Here is a 17,810-nt window from a genome sequence, read left to right as displayed (position 1 = left end):
GTCGTTAGTATTAGATTCATATGTTATAGCATTAGCCTTATGTTATTTCTTAGTTAAACGTGTTTATCACCCTGTTAGTGAGATCGTTTGTAGGTTTGTTTGATTTTGTTAAGTATTAATGGTGTTGGTTAGTGATGTAGGATTAATGTGCAAGGTACAACATATAACTATATGGTCAATTTCATTTGAGCCTTCGGGGTCACACACATATACACCGAGATGTTAAATAATATATATATATATATATATATATATATATATATATATATATATATATATATATGATGTATATATATTACTCAAGTAAATCGAAATTAATTCATTTACTATTCATATGAATAGTAAATGAAACGAAATTAATTAATTTACTATTCACATGAAAGCGACATGATAGAAAATATTAATTATAAGTTACATAACATACACCTAAAGTATTTGAGAAATACGACTTTTTTAAAACCAAATCAAACGAAATATGATATTACAGACAAAGAAATCGAAAACAATATATTTTTTTGATTTGCTTTTTGCTACCAAACAAACAGAGTATATCATATATTCATATATATATGATCGTTGGGTTATGAGATCAGAAAGAGAGAAGAGAGAAAAAAATAACATATTTGTTTTGCTTTCCTTTGATAAATCTCAACATACAGAGTATTATCGATTAATGTATTAATATAATTGGATTATATTAATACGATATTTGAGTTTGGACTAGCATCCATTGACGGTCGTTTGAAGTGTAGTGTGGACTATCCAAAGAGACTGTCATACTTTTAATCGTAAGTTTCTCTCCGTCTCATCAATTTCTCCAAGAAAGGTATATCGTTAACTCCTCTTTTGTTTTATATTCATGACAATTATTATGATGTAATTGGATCATTGAGATAAATTAATCGTGTGCATGTTTCATTAAATATATGAATATATAATCTTGTAAATGCTTTTATGAAATAATAAAAGATTATTATTTTAACTATCCGCTGCGTTAATCTGAAATTGGTAAAAGTACACACGATTTTCCAACAGTGGTATCCGAGCCGCTTTTACACCATCTTGATTGTCACGTGATTTTCTTTAGATTTAGCTTTGTGGTGAATTGGTAAAAGTCAAAACCTTTATGGTTTTGAAAGTCAACTTTGTTGATTACCTCATGACGCACGAATAAGATCTGAAAAAAAAATCACTGTTATAAATTTTGAATTTTTTTTATGGCTTGAATAATTGATGTTTATTTCATTCCATGGTTGTACACATGCATTGTAACCATGGACATGCCATATGTAGGTTTTAATATTGTAGTTATTAAAATTATGATTGCACACATAGCCCATAATGCCCTGACATATGTATGATTGTTGTGATTGTTGATTACGACAATATTATGTTGATTATTTGATTTATTAGAAAGGCCATTTTGAAGCCAAAGTTGTATTATATTTATTTTTCATTTTCATAGTATTGTATTTATGTTTATTCTAAATTGTAAAAGTATTAGATTAGTTGTATTTTTCAATTTTAAATAAATGTAATAAGATGAAGATTAAAGATAAAGATGCAACGTGGAGTTTGACTTAGAAGGTGGTGAACAGGTCAATTTGACACCGATGGCGTTTGTCAAGTTTTCACTTGATTCTTGAATTAAGTGGGAGCAACGGTATTACCCTTAGTTTGACCTCTTGATCTCATGTCGGCTCATGGGATCAAGCATAGGTTTTTTGGGCTAGGCTATGTGTGTGTGATGCATGGTATGATTGTGTTTTATTTTATGCATGTATATATAATTGTTGATTATAATATATGCTAAATGTTTTTGAAAGGAAACATTAAATAAAACCGGTAACGAGTTTCAACTATTAAAATTGTTGATTTTAAAAAGTTAAACTCTAACGAGTTTAAAGTTAAATAATTTTGAGACTTAAATTACATATATTTTTTTATGGAAACATTAAATAAAACTCTAAACGAGTTTCAAAGATTAAAATTGATGATTTTAAAATAAGTTAAACTCTAACGAGTTTAATGTTAAATGATTTTGAAAGTCAAATAATATATCTGGAAGACATCTTTTAAAACTATTTTAAAACAATACACGTTTGTGTATTTGTTATTTTTATATCCTATAAATTAAATAATAAATTAGATCACAAACATAATCGACATATACAATTGGTTAAAAAGTTTTTTTAACTAATAGTATACCGAATCTTGTGTGCATGCATTATTCGTTAACACAAACATTTTCAAAATACTTGTCAAATTTAAGTCATGCCATCCAATGAGCTTGCAAACACTCCTCGTTATTTTTCTGATCTAGTGAGACTAGGCTGAATTATAGCCACGAGGTGGATTTTTTGATCTAGTGAGACTAGCGTGAATTTCCACTGTTTCCAAATTGGACGACTTAATCGTATTCACGGTGAGACCTGAGTTCGAGGCAATGATGGGACAAACATGCCATTAGATAATAGTGGTTTGTTGGACTACATATATCTCTAGGTCCCATAAAGATTTAAGAGTTGTACTTGTAATGCAATTGGTACCCGCTACATACCAATAGACTCCATAACTGCTAGCTGATCAACATATGTGGCTATGGAACCTATATGTGGATCTTAGGCTTACGTAAATTAATTGTTTTTTAAAAAATATTATAAAAGCTTGGGTAGTTAATTTATTAAAGCTCAATATCAAAAATACTAAATTGAATCTTATATCTGTTGTAGAAGTCAAATAATCAAAACGTAAACCAAAATACACTTCCTTCTTTGTTGGAGAAGGATAAACTCAATGTTCAAACTTTCTAGACTGGCACTGCAACCTGAGAATTATTCTCAAGCATAATTGGAAGTTGAATAAAGTTTAGAACCCATATCCTTTCTTCCTGTTGTGCCAGTTGCTGCTGCTCAGCAAAATGATTATCGAATGTTGTTCGATGATCAGGAAGAAATATGATTGAAGGGTGAAAAAGAATAAGCCGAATACTTTGTGGAAGGAAAATGACAAATCATTTACTAGAAAATATATTCCACCTTCCAAGAAGGAAAGCCCAGCAAAAGACGCCGAATGTTTCCATTGTGAAAAGGTTTGCAATTGGAGAAGGAAGTTGTCCTATCTTCCAATCTGAGCTGTGAAAAGGCAACGCTGGTGAGACTAGCAAATCAGGTATATTCCATATATAGTTATATACTTCTTCTAGTGATTCCTAGATCTTTGTTAACTATTGTGGCCTTCACACCTGTAACAATATGAAGGGAATGAGAAGAAGTAATAGACTGAAGAAAGACACACTGGAATTGCAAGTAGGCAAGGGAGATCAAGCTTTTGTTCAAGCTATTGGTACCTCTGAACTTACTTCTCTAAGTGGTCTTATTGTTTGGTTGGAACAATAGCATTATGCTCTCAATACTGCGAGCGACATAGTTTGAAAGATGTTAGTATTGAACTTACATTTACACACCTAGGTATTTCAGTTTCTAAGGATAATATATTTATCTTAATACCTATCCACGTGATGGTATTTTTGAAATTGATATGCATAGTGTAATTTCAAATGAGAATTCTGTGTATACCTACATCGCCAAAGTGTTCAAGCAAGACTTGAATAAGACCTATCTATGACATTGTCATATTGGTCATATAAACAAACAATGCATTTCAAAACTCCAATCTAATGGACTTTTGGAATTAATTGACTCTGAGTCATTTGATGTATGCGAGTCATGTTTATGTGAAAAGATGACAAATGCTTCTTTCTTCGATTTAGGTAAAAGAGCTAAAGATCTTTTAGGACTAATACATACTGTTGTATGTAGCCCTTTAAGAACAATGTATAGATTTAGTTAATTTTACTTCATTACATTTACTGATGAGTACAGTAGCTATGATTATGATCACTTGCTGAAACATAAACATAAAGCTATTTTAACATTCAAAAGTATTCCAAAATGAAGTAGATAATCAGCTTGGAAAGAACATTAAAGCACTTCGCTCTGATGGAGTAAGTAAGTTTATGAGTCAAGAGTTTTTTGGACCACCCAAAGAATTGTGGGATTGTCTCATAGTTCACTCTACCTTAGACACCACAACACGATGGTGTGTCTGAGTAAGAGGAATCGAACTTTACTTGATATAGATTGATTTATGATGAGTCTGATTTCTCTACTACCATCTTTTAGGGATATGCATGAGAGTCTGCTGCAGGCATACTCAATGTGATTCCAACTATGAAGGTAGAAAAGACACCATATTAGTTATGGCATGGGAAGAATCCCAAGTTGTCTTATCTGACAGTCTGGGGTTATAAAGCGTACGTGAAGCATGACACTTCAAACAAATTAGAACCCAGAACTATCTAATGTTACTTTGTATGATACATAAAGGAAACAATGGGTTACTACTTTTACTACCAAGCTGAAGACAACGTATTTTCTGCTCGGTCTGCTGAATTTCTGGAAAGAGATCTTCTCTTACAAGAAGTCAGTGGGAGTAAAGTAGATCTTGAAGAAATTCAAGTACTTTAAAGTAACATACCTTCAGTAAGCACTAGCAATTCACATGTTGAAACTGAGCGCACTGTTGGTGAGCCAGAACGTGTTACACATGCACTTTATAGATCTAGTAGAACTCATCGATTTATGAGGTTTAATTATCTGATTAATTCAAATAAATCTCAACTAAGGGATTATGATAAACCCTCTAGCTACGGTGAAGCCATGTCAGATCCAGAATCTAACAAATGGCGAGATGCTATGAAGGCAGAGATGCAGTCCATGAAAGATAATCAAGTATGGGACTTGATTGATCTTTCACCCAATTACAAAACAGTGGGGAGTAAATGGGTCTTCAAAAGGAAGGATGACATGGACGGTAATGTAAACACTTTTAAGGCTCGGTTGGTGGCAAAAGGTTATACTCAAACTCAAGGAATTGATTATGAGGAAACTTTTTCATCAGTCGCGAGCATTAAATCAATTAGGATACTTATTGCCATAGCTGCTTTTCATGATTATAAAATATGGCAAATGGATGTCAAAACTGCTTTTTCTAAATGGCAACCTAAGCGAGGACGTATATATGGTTCAGTCGAAAGGGTTTATGAATCCTAAGCATCCTAATAAAGTATGCAAGCTTCTAAAATCCATTTATGGATAAAGCAAGCATCCAGGAGCTAGAATCTTAAGTTTAATGAAAAAATAGAAGTGTTTAATTTTTCTCAAAACCAAGATAAGCCCTGAGTTTACATTAGAGCTAGTGGGAGCAGAGTAGTCTTCTTGATCTTATATGTTGATGATATATTACTTATTAGAAATAACATTCCAACTTGCAAGATGTCAAGTCTTGGCTTGGAAAATGTATTTCCATAAAGGATCTTGACGAAGCTACTTATATTATTGGAATGAGGATCTATACAATAGATTCAATTGGCTTATTGGTTTGAATCAAAGTACATACATTATCTTGCAGAGATTTAGCATGCAAAACTCCAAGCATGGAGCTTTGCCAATGCAAAAGGGCATAACCGTGAGAAAGTCTCAAAAGTCCTATCACAATAGATGAGGTGAGACAAATGAAATGTATCACATATGCTTCGGCTATATGATCCATTATGTATGCCATGATATGTACTATACTCGATGTTTCATTAGTTTTGAGTTCGACGAGTCATTGTCAACATAATCCAGGTGAAGTATATTGGATTGTTGTTAAGAATATTCTTTAGTATTTTCAGGGTACTAATGATATGTTCTTAGTTTACGGTGGTTTGGAAGAAGAGTTAAGTATTAAGTTTTATACTGATTCTAGTTTCCAAACTGATCAAGATGATTCTCGATCCAGTCACGTTGTTTCTTTGTCATGATGGGCAAGACAGTTGATTGGAAGAGCTCTAGGTAGAGCACTATTGAACAATCTATAACAAAAGCAGAATACATTTGATGTAGCGTGAGGGTACGAAATAGTATTATTGTTAATACAAAATACTACAAAATATGACACAAGTTTTATTAATTTACGGATGGGATATACCTAAACCTTGCTACAACACTATAGGCAGTGTACCTAATCGTAGAGTAGTGTAGTTTTTAGTAAGTCCGGTTCGTTCCACAGGGAGCTAGTGATTACATACTATATTTTTATAAAACTATATTTATATAAATATATATATATATATATATATATATATATATATATATATATATATATATATATATATATATATATATATATATATATATATATATATATATATATATATATATATAAGTAGTAATATTATTATAAAAGGGGGGGTTTTACCGTTTAATGACCGGTTTGTCGATTTTATATTTTTAAGCGTAAAGATAAATGACAATAATTAAAGTGCGTAAAATAAATAAATGACGATAAATAAAATAACAATAAATAAAATTGCGATAGAATATGAAATAAAAGGATTATGCTTATTTAAACTTTCGTAATCATGATGGTTGATGTTTTGATTTTAATTAATTGTTACTCGGGTTAATTGTCCTTTGTCCTGGTTTATTTGATACCTATCTGGTTTTTGTCCATAATAGTCCATCGGTCATAAATATAAAGTGCGAGTGTCCTCGTCAAATTACCCTTATACCCGAAGTCAAATATTTCAACTAATTAAGGATTTAAACTGTGACGCAGTTATCACTTCTGTCAACAGTTACACCAGTTATCACTGTATGTAATCTACCCCTGTTTTGATTAGATATGAATATTAATTTACAAACTTGATCAGTTTGAATAATCAATTACCCAACCCAAATAATTAATTAAATGATTATAATAGATTCCATATGAACGTCACTAAATAGGACAACCATAATCATTATTAATTATTAGGATAATTAATTTGAAGATAGGTTCGACAGACTCCAATGAGTTGTCCCTCAATTAGACAATACCCCCCATCTATTAATAGTCAATAGTCCAATTTCTACAAGTGTCGGTCTTTTGCCCAAACCTTAATTATGGTACAAAATCCAATAACCCCATCTTAATATTTTAGCCTAACATCACGATTACTTCGGCTTAAATAAGCATAATAATAACTTAGTTACTAGACATTAATTTAAAAAGGAAGAACATAACTTACAGTGATTATTAATCGTGTAGCGTTACACGGACAGAGTTTCGACTTTAAAACCCGTAAAATATTTCTTACAATAACCCAACTAAACCATAACTTTATTATTAAAATTAACTTATATTAAAATTATAATATAAATATATATTACATATTACAGAAGAGAGAAAGAAATATGAAGAAAGGTGTACATAAATCGATCAAATGAATTGCCTTTTATAGGCAAATATTGAATTGAAATTTTCACTTATGACCCCTTAACTATGCTCAATTAACAACTTTTTATTATTTATTATTATTCTTATTATGAATTATTTAAATATTATATTATATTCTTGTGCATAGTTAACTTGTACTTTCAGCTCCGTTGCGTCGAGCGTTGATAGTTGGCTCGGGTACCGGTTCCGGATTTTCGAACGTCCTTTCGTATAATTTAAAATCTTGTACTTTGTGTTTTGTAACTTGTACTCTTGTCATTTTTAGACGTTTCTCATCAATAAATTGAACCTTTTGAATTGTATCTTGTACATTTGAGCTTTTTGGACGTTTGTGTCTTCAAATCTTCGTTTTCGCCTTTTGTCTTCGCACTTATTTATTTAAACAATTACAATGAAAATATAATACAATTACATATGAAAACCTATTATTTAGAAGGGATATTGCTATGAAATATATGTTCCTTTTTAGCCTTATCAAATATCCCCACACTTGAGTGTTGCTTGTCCTCAAGCAATACAGAACTTGAAATAAAAACATACATGAATCACTTTTTTATTCATCACACTTTGTACATTAGTGATTTTGATATGGTGGTATAAACAATGATAGTAACGATAGAACCATGGTTAAAGGTGGGTGTGTCATCCACAGTTTCCTCGGGTTTAGGTCAACGACACTTGCAATCAAATAGCCGATTTACTTTCGGTTTCCAAAGCAAAGTGCACATTTGAAAGGTGGTTTACAGTCCCACATGACTATGAAAATGTAGATCCTTTAGGAAATTGGATCTTTATGAAAACATTTGATCTTTTGAAAATTCAATCTAGCTTTTACCCTAGATAAGTTTTCCGGAATAACCCTTCACCGGTGTTGCAAAATATTTTTGTGGGTTTTGTGGGTTTCAGATTTGAAAATTTTAGCTCAAAACTTATGGTTTTGTTTCACCCACTTGCTAACCTTGTATTAGGAAAGCAACACGTCCAGTTTACTTGTTCCGTATATTACCTTTCGGTAAACTACCGTCCGGTTGTAAAGGAAAGCGATGAACAAGAAACTGTTAAGGCAATGTCTAATGACATGCATATGATTATGGTCTTAAAACGTGTCGGACGCAATTACTATCCTTGGTAGGAGCAATAGTAAAGCTCACCCTTATGTTTTTTCGGTTTGGCACAAGGTCCTGTCTCCGACCATGCTATGCAACCACCGTTCTTACGGTTGACACCCGATTTGGTTCAGGTGACCTAATGAATTCCAGGTGAATTCCTAGGATTTTACGTTCAATGGTAATGAACGCATTGAAAATGGGTTTTCAGAAAACAAATCGGTTTGTATTTTGATCAAAATATTTTCTCGTTCAAGCTCGAGTTTAGATATCATCGAATTCCATGAGTTTGAATTCTCAATCTTTAAGGTCAATCTCAAGGATTGAGTAATATCAGTCTTAAAAGCTGATTTTTGATCTTTAAGGAGATTATCCTTTCTGGGGATTTGATTCATTAGTCTTATCAAGCTAATTTGCACGGTGCCCCCCATTGTACGAGATAAATCCTTCTCATGGTTAGGATAAATCTGACCACTTGGCGACCCTGTTTGATGCTGAGGTCCGTGGATTTCCTGCTGATTTTAGAGATGACTTTTCTAGATTTTTTGTCAACCTACAGCTGGTCTGGACGACAACTTCTTGACCTAAATCAAGAAGCGCGTTTCTTTTTCGGAAGACTTTACTTCCTTTTAATGATGGAATTGATTCATCGTGTAGATCCATCTTTCTTACAGTAAATCGGGTAAAACTGATTAGTATCGTCCAAAGCAAAAGTACCTGCAATAATTCTTATACAAAAATGTGATAGATAGTTTTTAATTGAATAACTTGGTACATTCTCCCCACACTTAGCTTTTATTTATTCTTTTCTTTGCCTTTTTATTCTCTTCTATCCCATTTTAAATGAATTCAAGCGTTTTGGGTTGTTTCTCAATTTATGTCCTCGAGGTAACAATAATTTCGGCATTAACACCTAGTTTTATCGTTCATAAATATGTATAAACATGATTTTGAATTCATTTAGTTAAAAAATTTTAAAATTTTCATAATATTTAGAAAATAAGCCAAGTATAAACCCGAGAGAATTTATAACCCTTCCCCACACTTGAGATCATGCAATGCCCTCATTTGCATGAAATCAGACTATAATTATAAATTCATGAGGGTGATTAGTGTAGGAAAGTGATTAAAAATACCCAGTTTGTAATTACAAAGCTCGTCGAATGATAGATGGCGCGCCTCATCGTTCATTCCTTCATTTATTATATCACATTTGTTGTTTTGCATCTTGTCGTCAAAATCAGTAGCTTTTGCTGAACTTAATGTTAGTCTTTGAAAGTGCGTTGTTTTATCCTGTTGTTTACATGATAAAATACAAACATATATAATTTTGAAGTTGGGTATATTACCCCACGTTCAAAAATTTATAAAATCTAATATATTTTTTTTGACATACTTTAAATCAATTAAATTAAAAATAATGATAACAAAATTTTTCGCCCCGCCCTCGGGTAAAGTAATTTCGGCTCAACGACCTAGTCTTCAACTCACGACGAATTTTAGAAATCATTTTTTTTCAACTTAATGAAATAAAGTAAATTTTTGTTTTTAAATTCACACAAAACTTAAAAAGAAAACATATTAATTTCATATAAAACCTAAAAAACAAAAAAAATCAGAATGGGGGGAGAAAACTAGTTCTTTAGTGTCTGCTAGTGGAAAAGACCAATCGGATTCCATTCTCGGAACTACACGAGAACAGAACAACTAACTCCAAACAGCATTTTCTTTTTAGAATATTTTAATCTCCTCACACTTAGGTAGATGTGGTGTCAAAATTGTGATTAACTTCATCGTCAATTTCTCTTGGACCATAATCAACTTGCATATCTGTGACTTTTACTTTAAGCCAGTGACCAGCTTTTTCCGTAATATCCACAAATTCAACTAGCTTCGCCTTTTCTTTAGGTGACAGATTGGATACTAACCGGTTATATAACTTAAAGTTCCCCTTACTTTTAGCATCAATAACCCGTTTAAAAAGTTTCTTCATTGAACTGTTAATAACGGGGTCATTTAATTTCGTATCAACTATGGGGTTCTTTATTATCAAGTCATCATTAGGTGTTACTTCATTTTCCCCACACTTAGGCGTTCTATTATTGTTAAGCATTACCGTTGGAGTTGGTAAAACAACATGGTTCTTACCAATCGTTTTTCTTGGTTCAACGGTTTTGGTTTGTGGATATTTAGACTTTCGAATCATAAAGGTGATCGATTTCTCATCATTACTAAGTGTCATTCTACCCTTTCTTACATCAAATAACGCCCCGGTGGACGCTAAGAATGGTCGACCTAAAATTAGAGGAACGTTTGAGTCCTCTTCTATGTCAATGACAATGAATTCGACTAGAAAGGTTAAATTACCTACTTGAACGGGTAGGTTGTCAGCAATTCCAACTGGGTGCTTAATGGTTTGATCAAGGAGTCGAACACTCATATCCGTTGGAGTTAACTCACCTACACCTAATCTCTTATATAATGAAAGAGGCATAATACTTACACTCGTACCTAAATCTGCTAGTGCATCATACATGACACAGTCACTAAGTAGACAAGGAACAATAAATTCACCCGGATCACCTACCCTAGGTGGAGGATTTGGTGGAACTGTCTTCACCGGGTTTACTTCTACTGTTTTTGTTTCTTGCACTTTTTTATTCTTCTTCTTCTTCTTTCCAGAGGTATCACAAACTTTATTACCTATTACTTGCTCATACTCAACTCCTTTTCTTGGAAACGGGATGGGTGGTCTGTATGGTGCCACCACTGGCTTTACATACTCGGGTGGTGGTGGTGGTGTAACTTCTTCATTGTTACTTACATCTAAAATCTCCCCATCTTCTGATGCTGGTTTTTCAGAATTTGCTGAAACCATATTAACATTTTCATTCCTAGGATTTACTTCAGTATTACTCGGTAGCTTTCCTTGTTTCCTTTCACTCATCAATCTAACAAGAGTACCTACTTGTTTTTCTAGATTCAAAATAGAAGCTTGTTGAGTTTTAAATGACTGATCAAACCTCTCATTCGTTTGAGTTTGAGTTTCAATAAATTGTGTTTGAGATTCAACTAGCTTAAATACCACTTCTTCCAGATTTGACTTTTTCTCTTCGGTTTGTTGTGGTGGTTTATACAAGCCAGGTCTTTGTTGATTGAAAGTGTTGTTTTGAGTTGGTTGGTTATTCGGACCTTGTTGGTTATACGAGTTATTGTCGGGTCCTTTTGGATTGTAAAGAATGTTTTGATTTCGATTGAAGTTTGGCCTTGGCGGTTGATAATTATTCTTATAACTATTTTCCAGCCTTTGGTTCATGTAGACAACATTCTCACGTTGTTCCATCGTTTGTTCAATGTGACAGTCTTTCATTAAGTGTGGTCCACCGCATTGCTCACAACTGATTCGTATTGCGTGAATATCTTTATTCATCTTTTCCATTCGTCTCTCGAAAGCATCTATTTTTGCGGAAACGGAATCAAAGTTATGGCTAGAATCGGCTCTAGCCGCTTTAGATGAACGATATATATCTTTCTCTTGGTGCCACTCATGAGAGTGGGAGGCTGTGTTATCAATAATTTTGTAAGCTTCAGTTGCGGTTTTCTTCATAATGGAACCACCAGCTGTTATGTCGATGTCTTTTCGTGTAGCAACGTTGACACCTTGGTAGAATATTTGTACTATTTGATAAGTGTCTAAACCGTGTTGAGGACATCCTCTCAACAACTTTCCAAATCTTGTCCACGCCTCATATAGAGTTTCATTTGACTTTTGTGTGAACGTAACAATTTCTCCGTGAAGTCTCACGGCTTTAGATGCCGGAAAGAATCTTTTAAGAAATTTCTCAACTAAAACATCCCATGTGTCAATCGCCCCTTCAGGTAACGATTCTAACCAATCTTTGGCTTCTCCCTTTAAAGTCCAGGGAAACAACATGAGATAGATATGTTCATCCTCAACTTCTCGGATTTTGAATAGTGTACAGATCCTATTAAATGTACGAAGATGTTCATTTGGTTCTTCCTTCGGCGCACCACTATATTGGCACTGATTAGTTACCATGTGTAGGATTTGTCCTTTGATTTCATAATCTGGCGCATTAATGTCTGGCTTAATAATGGCGTGACCTTGGCCCGTGCGTGTGGCTCTCATTCGGTCTTCCATACTTAGAGGTTCCAGATTTTCCATAATTGAATTTGTTGAATACGAATCACTAGAAGATTCTGATTTAATGGTTTGTGGTTCAGGAGGAATGATTAGTGGTTCTGGATCTTGGAATTGTCCCTGAATATTCTCCGGATTCTCAATTGTGAGGTCGGGTTTAAAAGATGGATTATCGGAAATTTGAGTTGGAGTTCTAGGTCGACTAGATGATGATTCTAAAGAAAAATCAACGGCGATAATATTGGCTAGATGTCTTGATCGAGTTACAGGTAGTGAATGTATGAAAGGTGGTGAACGTTTTGCTCGGTGCATTCACAGAATATCCTATTAGTTATAAAAATAGAAAAACTTATATAAGTTGTCCAATTAATAGACTTTTCTGATTTTGCCCACGTTTCAAATAGCCAAAAGATGCAGCAGAGGGGCAGGATTCGTTTGGTCTCAATATAATTGAGTACTGTTTGGCTCCAATAACCCGGTCCACGTACAAATCCAACTATTACTACGAACCAGAAAATTTTGATGTCTATCAATTTAACCACTTAAAATAAATTTTCGTAATTTTAAGAAATTTAGATAAGAAGTAGAATAAAAATCTATGTCCTAAAACTAGAATAGCAAGAAATAAGAAAGAAAAAGATTGCGCGTCGAAAAAGGTCGAAAAATAAAAGGTCGAAAAATAGGCGTCGAAAAATAAAAATAAGAAAGTAGCGCGAAAAACGGCGTCGCAAAATTCTAAAGCACATAAATCTTAGTCTAAGGAATAAGCACTTAAGGGATTTTACGGCAAACCTAAAAATTCTAGAAATAAAAATAACTATGACAAAACTAAACTTAATACTAAAAATTGTAACTAGGGTCTAAAAATCTAAAGGTAATAAAAAAAAAACTTTTTTTTTAATTCGTTTTTTAAGGATTTTAAAATTTTTTTTAAAAAAAAAAATTTTTTTTATATATTTTTTTTTAAAAAACTTTTTTTTTTAAAAAAAAATTTTCTTTTAAAAAAAATGATTTTTTTACACAAATTATTTTTTTAAAGGAATTAATAATTTTTTTATTATTATTATTTTTTTTCAAAACTTTTTTTTTCAACTCATTTACTATTCATGAATAGTAAATGAAAATAAATTAATTAATTTACTATTCACATGAAAGTGACATGATAGAAATTATTAATTGCAAGTTACATAATATACCCCTGAAATATTTAATAAATACGACTTTTTAAAACTTTTAAAACTTTTACGATTCAAAATAGTAAAGGAAAGAAATTAATTAATTTACTATTCACATGAAAGCGACATTATAGAAATTATTAATTATAAGTTACATAATATACCCCTGAAATATTTAATAAATACGACTTTTTAAAACTTTTAAAACTTTTACGTATCAAATTTGATTCTAAAATATTATTATATTATTATATTTTATTTCAATATTATTATATTATTATATTTATTAAATTATTATATTTAAATTAATATATCTTTAATCAATCAAAAACTAAAAAAAAAAACTTAAATACCCCGTAAAAACACAAAAAGTGTCCCCGAAATTACTTTTTTTTATAACTATATTTTTACAGATATAAATTAAAAATATAGCATTTTAGCGCTCCCCGGCAGCGGCGCCAAAAACTTGGTGATGTAGCGTGAGGGTACGAAATAGTATTATTTTTAATACAAAATACTACAAAATATGACACAAGTTTTATTAATTTACGGATGGGATATACCTAAACCTTGCTACAACACTATAGGCAGTGTACCTAATCGTAGAGTAGTGTAGTTTTTAGTAAGTCCGGTTCGTTCCACAGACTCCAATGAGTTGTCACTCAATTAGACAATACCCCCCATATATTAATAGTCAATAGTCCAATTTCTACAAGTGTCGGTCTTTTGCCCAAACCTTAATTATGGTACAAAATCCAATAACCCCATCTTAATATTTTAGCCTAACATCACGATTACTTCGGCTTAAATAAGCATAATAATAACTTAGTTACTAGACATTAATTTAAAAAGGAAGAACATAACTTACAGTGATTATTAATCGTGTAGCGTTACACGGACAGAGTTTCGACTTTAAAACCCGTAAAATATTTCTTACAATAACCCAACTAAACCATAACTTTATTATTAAAATTAACTTATATTAAAATTATAATATAAATATATATTACATATTACAGAAGAGAGAAAGAAATATGAAGAAAGGTGTACATAAATCGATCAAATGAATTGCCTTTTATAGGCAAATATTGAATTGAAATTTTCACTTATGACCCCTTAACTATGCTCAATTAACAACTTTTTATTATTTATTATTATTCTTATTATGAATTATTTAAATATTATATTATATTCTTGTGCATAGTTGACTTGTACTTTCAGCTCCGTTGCGTCGAGCGTTGATAGTTGGCTCGGGTACCGGTTCCGGATTTTCGAACGTCCTTTCGTATAATTTAAAATCTTATACTTTGCGTTTTGTAACTTGTACTCTTGTCATTTTTAGACGTTTCTCATCAATAAATTGAACCTTTTGAATTGTATCTTGTACATTTGAGCTTTTTGGACGTTTGTGTCTTCAAATCTTCGTTTTCGCCTTTTGTCTTCGCACTTATTTATTTAAACAATTACAATGAAAATATAATACAATTACATATGAAAACCTATTATTTAGAAGGGATATTGCTATGAAATATATGTTCCTTTTTAGCCTTATCAACATTGTTGACTGAGAAGCTGCTCAGAAAGCTGTCTGGATAAGGAAGTTTGTTGTTATACTCAGAGTAGTACACAACATTTAATCTTCTATAATATGTACTTTGATAGTTCGAGTGTTAATATACTTTTGAAAGAATCACATGTACATAAAAGTATCTGGCACATTCTTTAAAAGTTTGACTACATTCATTAAGTCATTAAGAGGAATGATATTAGTATTCTTAAAGGTTCATACAAATGATAATGTTGCTCACCCGTTCATGAAGCCCATGATGCACAACAAGCATGATGATCATTTTAGTAATACTGGACTTCGTTATGCTACTGATCTTTTTCATTTGTAATTTAGTATTTGAATATTTTTGAAACATTAAGCATTTTTATATTAATGAATTGATATATAGTTGGTATGATCGTTTTCATTTATATCACTGTGTTCTATATTAGCATGTTTAATCCATGAATAATTGTTGATTATTCAAAATCTCCATAATCGGTCATGTTATGGGAATAATATGAATTAAGATTAATGTAAAATTTTGGTTTTATTCATTGATGATGAATAATTAAGTTGGTGAGACCAAAATTCATATGTATTCATTGATGATGAATATTGGAATGACCCAACCATGAGATGTCACTACATGGATCGTAGTCAGTAGTAAATCTTTTAGTGATTATGTTTTTGTGTCCTTAGACTTGAGATGCACGCCCGTCTTGATGAGTGTAGCATTGTATTTTGATATGGTTAAACGCTGTCCTGAATAAGGCTGTTATAAAGGCCATTATTGCGTATAATGTAAAGCTCGTGATAGACACGTGTATGCAATATATGATTTGTTCCTCTAAAATGTTTGGAGTTAGATACTTTTTGAGCTCCTCGATGAATGAATAAGATATTTGTGTGGCCGCACCCAGATGTAATTAAGATGATACTTAATTAGTTTGGTGATCTGATTCAGTTCTAAGATCGAGAAACAAAATTGTTAAACAAATGAGAATGACCGATGATCCATATCTCAAGTTTAACTAAAGTATCTGAAACAAAAGGATGAATCACATTTAAAACTTACCATAAACAGTTTTGAGAAACTACCCTCACATGAATTTGGGGACAATGACGTGTTGCTAGACGCTTACCATTGTTTGTATAGTTACTTGGTGTTGTGCCATGCACAAGTAGGAGTCTGTAGGATTAATGTGCAAGGTACAACATATAACTATATGGCCAACTTCATTTGAGCCTTCGGGGTCACACACATATACACCGAGACGTCAAATAATATATATATATATATATATATATATATATATATATATATATATATATATATATATATATATATATATATATATATATATATATATATATATATATATATATATATATATATGATGTCTATATATTACTCAAGTAACAAAATAGTAAATCGAAATTAATTCATTTAATATTCATATGAATAGTAAATAAAACGAAATTAATTAATTTACTATTCACATGAAAGCGACATGATAGAAATTATTAATTATAAGTTACATAACATACCCCTAAAGTATTTGAGAAATACGACTTTTTAAAACCAAATCAAACGAAATATGATATTACAGACAAAGAAATCGAAAATAATATATTCTTTTGATTTGCTTTTTGATACCAAACAAACAGAGTATATCATATATTCATATATATATGATCATTGGGTTATGAGATCAGAAAGAGAGAAGAGAGAAAAAATAACATATTTGTTTTGCTTTCCATTGATAAATCTCAACATACAGAGTATTATCGATTAATGTACTAATATAATTGGATTATATTAATACGATATTTGAGTTTAGACTAGCATCTATTGACGGTCGTTTGAAGTGTAGTGTGGACTACCCAAAGAGACGGTCATACTTTTGATCGTAAGTTTCTCTCCGTCTCATCAATTTCTCCAAGAAAGGTATATCGTTAATTCCTCTTTTGTTTTATATTCATGACAATTATTATGGTGTAATTGGATCATTGGAATAAATTAATCGTGTGCATGTTTCATTAAATATATGAATATATAATCTTGTAAATGTTTTTATGAAATAATAAAAGATTATTATTTTAACTATCCGCTGCGTTAATCTGAAATTGGTAAAAGTACACACGGTTTTCCAACAAGTGATCCAATGATAATATTCAAATGTGAATCACCTTGTTTTGATGATGACACCAAAGTCTTATGTGCTTAAACAACATATAGAACAACACAAGTTCACAAGTCTACACAATGTCTAGCAAACAACCAATACACAAAAGAAATAAGTCAAAAAGAGTCATTTAAAAAACACTGGAGGAGCACGGTTGGGTCCACGATCGATCGCAGGTCAGACCATGGGATGCCCTGTACCTTGGTTCTACGAAACAAGGTGCACGGTCGACTCCACGGTCAGCCGTGGGTCGACCGCAGTTTCCTCTGTCAGGATTTTTGATCTAAAAAAGTTTGACTACTTCGG

This window comes from Rutidosis leptorrhynchoides, chromosome 3 (assembly GCF_046630445.1).
Source record: "Rutidosis leptorrhynchoides isolate AG116_Rl617_1_P2 chromosome 3, CSIRO_AGI_Rlap_v1, whole genome shotgun sequence".
Classification (NCBI taxonomy): domain Eukaryota; kingdom Viridiplantae; phylum Streptophyta; class Magnoliopsida; order Asterales; family Asteraceae; genus Rutidosis; species Rutidosis leptorrhynchoides.
This window is presented reverse-complemented; position numbering follows the sequence as displayed.